We start from the raw sequence: 4,301 nt of genomic DNA, 5'->3' as shown, positions 1-4,301 counted from the left end.
GCCAACGCGGGCGGGACGGGCGGGGCGGGAACGGCGGCCGCGGCGGGCGGGGGCGCGGCGGCGGAGGGGCCTTCCATGGCCGGCGACGAGGAGGAGGGCGCCGGGACGCGGGCGGGAAGGGAGCGGTTGCCTCCCGCGCGAACGAGGAGGCAGCGACGAAGAGGAGTGCGGGTTGGGGGGAGATTTCCCCCTCAACCCCTACTTCTACAGATTGCAAATTGGTTTGAGGGTTGGACCTCTAAATTTTTTTACGGGTTTGAGGGTTTAGAGGTTTAGTCTACGGCGTTTTTCCGGCGAAAACTGTAAAAAAACGGTTATTTTTAAGGGTTTGAGGGCACTACTCTTAGGCGTCTGTGCCGGCCGGCACCGACGTGAGTCCGTCGTCGACCGATCTGCCTCCACTCCGCCTAAGAGGCGCAGAGTTCTCAGAGGTGGGTGTTTACAATTAATCTAGCAAGATGATAGATTGATTCTCCTATGCATTTTTTAGGCAATTACTTCTCCCTCGGCTTGTCTTTGACAGAGCTGGGCCAGATCTATCAATGGAAGGGGAATACTATGATTCCCTGGTCGCACGATTTGGCGAACAAGGATCCCTCATCGAAGGATTCGGGAGGGAAGCCGAAGGTCCGGACGCATATCGGACACAGCTTCGTCAGCGGATGTCCCAGGATTTCCTGTTGAGGAACCTGGAAGAGCGGAGGCGAGCCGCCGACGATGTATGCAGTGACCCAGCCTCTAAAAAGGCCATGTTGGGTCTGCAGGTGCTGACCGTGGGAGAAACAAGGGAACAGGACTGCGCCGTATGCCTCGAGGAATTCATCGACGGCGGCAAGAAGCTCAGAATGATGCCCTGCTACCACTCCTTCCATCAGCGATGCATCTTCGACTGGCTTCGCCTTAATCGCATCTGCCCTGTCTGCCGCTTCGCGCTGGCCCCACAGTCAGACGACGACAACAATAACAAGGAGCTGGGACTGCCTGAGAAAGTCGAATAGCTCGACAGTTTGCCGGAAGTTGAATTGGAGTGTGCAGCCCTTTCAAGCCACGACTGTGCTAGCAGGTTGTATTCATCTTCTTTTCTGTTATGTTCTGTTTTTTTATTGGATTACCGATCAAAAGCTTGTAGTTTGAACCAAAATTACTTTTCTCAGCTTGAAAACTTAGTAGCTCTTCTCTCTGTTATGTACAATACAAGCAAAATTTCACCTTTATGCATCAAACCTTCATTTTCTCTATCAGACCTTCTACTGATGTTACTGCTGACCGCTGTGCCTTGGCACAAATGCCAAATGCAACAAAGTAGTTAAGCAAACTATACGATATAGTTTTTATTAATTATCCGCAGAGCATGATCCTTATTTATGGCATGATAATATATATGACGTAATTTCTTTGGCCACACATAAGCCATTTGCTTGAGCTACCCTAAGTTTTTCTTTTTCTGTTCTGCTTGGACCCTGCCTGGTTGGCCTTCCTTTGTTTTGTTTTGGAATTTTCAGAATAACCACGAGGTCTAGTGGGGGCAGTGACTGCCTACTACTATATCCATAACTGCATACTAGGAATACTTCTTAGGCTGGTCTGTATCTATACTACTCCCTCCGTCCGGAAATACTTGTCGGCCGAATGGATGTATCTAGACATATTTTAGTTCTAGATACATCCATTTTTATGCATTTCTGCAACAACTATTTCCGGACGGAGGGAGTATCTAAAAAGAACCAAGATTCCTTTTTCTTGCCAAAGGACCACATTCTGCCCTCTCTTCGTCCGCCTCCCGGACAATCAGTTTCCTGCCCCCCTCACCCACGCATCTATTTTATCACCTTAAACACCCACGGCGAGGGGTCCGGGGACATTAAGTGGAATATTGGAACTGCCGATAGAACTGCCTGAACAAGTATCAAACGACCACTCAGCTGGAGAAAGCCAATGCGCCAAGGACCTAACCTGCTCCTAAGCTTGTCAATGAGACACTGGGAGTCTTCTTTGCGGAGTTTCTTGAGACTCAAGGGCAGCCCTAGATAGCTAATCGGCAGCTTTTCAACCATGCAACTAAGGATATTACCGAAGGCTTCAATCTGATCTTCCTCACAGAATATAGAGGACAACAAACTCTTGCTAAGATTACATCGAAGTCCTGATGAACCAACTGAAAATATTCAGCAGCAGTTTAGTTGCAGCAACTTCCTCACTTTAGCCTTCAAAAATAGAATAACGTCATCAGCGTATATGGACATACGTTGGGTGATAGTGTCTATTGTTGAAGGGCTCCAAAATACCGCTTTGTTCAGCCTTATCAAAAAGTTTGCAAAGCGAATCCATGACAATAGTAAACAGCATGGGTGAGAGGGCGTCTCCCTGTCTTAAACCACACCATGATAGAAGCTAGTACCGGGGATGCCATTTAGAAGTATCCTGGTGGATGCCGTCCTGAGAATCGTGGCAATCCAATCACACCAATTAGGTCCGAAGCTAACTTTTTTAAGCAATTCAAGCAAGAACTGCCAGGCAACATTGTCGAAGGCCTTTGCAATGTCTAATTTCAGCAGAATACTTTTGCATCTCCTTTCCTTTAGCAACTTGGCTGATTCTCCTACCATCTTCTAATTTTCATGCAATGAACGCCCTTTCAAAAATGTGCCTTGGTTTTCCCCCACGATCGAAGGTAGAACCAGAGCCAACCTTCTGGCAAGGACCTTCGAAATGATTTTTGCAAGGCTGTGAACGAGGCTGATCGGACGGAAATCGTTTGGTTCAGCAGCCCCAGGTCGTTTAGGGAGCAAAATAAGGTGTGCCCCATTGATTTTGTCGAACCCCAAGGTGCTGCGTGTATGAAGGCAGTTGAAGACAGCCATTAGGTCCTTCTTGATTACCTGCCAATACTTGCTGTAGAAAGTGATATTATACCCATCCGGCCCTGGTGCTTTTTCCTTTGGCATGTCCATGTGATCGCCTCCCTGACTTCCTCTTCCGTGAAAGGCAATTCCAGCCTGCCCAAATCAGATTGATTTACACCCAAGAAAACCCATCCGACCAAGAGCCAATGAAGTTCTTCCTTCTCCTGTGATTAGCTTGAATGTGGAAATACGAAGTATTCGCATCTCCTTAACGAAGCGGAGTGATTCTGGACCTCTGTCTTGCCATGGCCCTCTCAATCGTGCAAAGGCCGAGAAGCTTTTTCTTCAACTCTCTCCTAAGCCAACTCTCTCCTAAGATAAAATTCTACCCTCTTCCGCTTGATCAAAGAGATCAATAATGGTCTTGGCCCATACAATTTGTTCCTTCAAATCACCAAATTTCTTGGCGCTCCAACTTTGAAGGGCTTTGGCTGTATGTTTAAGTTTGGCACGGAAACGCAGAATTGGGTTAGATATGGCTTCCCCATCTGGATTGTTCCAAGCCATCTCCACCTTCTCAAGAAATCCTTCTTTTTTAGTCCAAATTTTTTAGAACCTGAATCTTTTATATTTATAGGCTTTGACCATGGTGGAAAGAAGGAGAGGACAGTGATTTGAAAGAGCAGAAGACAGCCCCTTCAGAAAACATCCGGAGAAAAGATCAGGCCATTCAACCGATCGAAGAACTCTATCAATCTTGCTTAGAGCATCTCCACTCGTTCGCCCCCCTAGCGCAGCGGCCGGCGCTATTTCGCACCATCGCCCGGCGCTTTTTTAGGCCCTGGGGGCAATCTAGGCCCCAGTCACGCCCCCAGGGCCGGCCCCAAGACGTTTAAATTCAAACTTCACATTTCCCGCTACCCAAAAAACGCCACAAGTCCGGCGATCAACACCACAAGTCCGACGATCACCATGCCACAGTTCGGCGATCAAATAACATAAAAGTTCGGCATTCAAAAGGAAGGACGCGGAGGCAATTCATCAAACGGAGGCCGTCCACAGGCGTCGGACTGTCGGGAATTGGCGTGTGCGGGCTGGTTGGCGTCAGCGAGGCTTTTGTGCTTGGCGTCGCGAAGGCGTCGCTCGGGCTTGGCGGCGGCGTTGGGGTCGGAGTGGGAGTTGGCGCCGTCGTGGGGGGTGCGCAACCCCAGGGGTGTGGAGACGCTGAGAAGCCAGCCGGCGACCCGACACTCTGCTGGCTCCAGGGAGCGTGCGGGCCGTGGCCGCCGGGCGGATTCATCATCCCCGCGCGAGACGCCTCTGCCTATTCCGCTGCGCGATCCGCCTGCTCCGCCAGGGCAGCCGCCGCCGCCGCCCTGTCTCGGGCCTTCTTGGCGTTGTGCCTGTTCCGCTGGTCGGTGGTGACAGCCTCCCGGTGCTAAACCTCCGCCTTCCAGT

At 50.2% G+C, this 4,301-nt stretch overlaps 1 long non-coding RNA gene across 1 annotated transcript; it reads left to right on the top strand.

The window, feature by feature from the left end:
* Positions 1-307: 307 nt before the first annotated feature.
* On the top strand, positions 308-1,238 carry LOC123115806 (uncharacterized). Its single transcript, XR_006456749.1, has 2 exons — positions 308-431; positions 524-1,238. It is a non-coding gene; the product is annotated as an uncharacterized lncRNA (long non-coding RNA).
* Positions 1,239-4,301: the final 3,063 nt, after the last annotated feature.

This window comes from Triticum aestivum, chromosome 5B (genome assembly GCF_018294505.1).
Source record: "Triticum aestivum cultivar Chinese Spring chromosome 5B, IWGSC CS RefSeq v2.1, whole genome shotgun sequence".
Taxonomy (NCBI): Eukaryota; Viridiplantae; Streptophyta; class Magnoliopsida; order Poales; family Poaceae; genus Triticum; species Triticum aestivum.
Note: the sequence above shows the minus strand (reverse complement) of the source record. Positions and strands in the feature narration are given on the sequence as shown.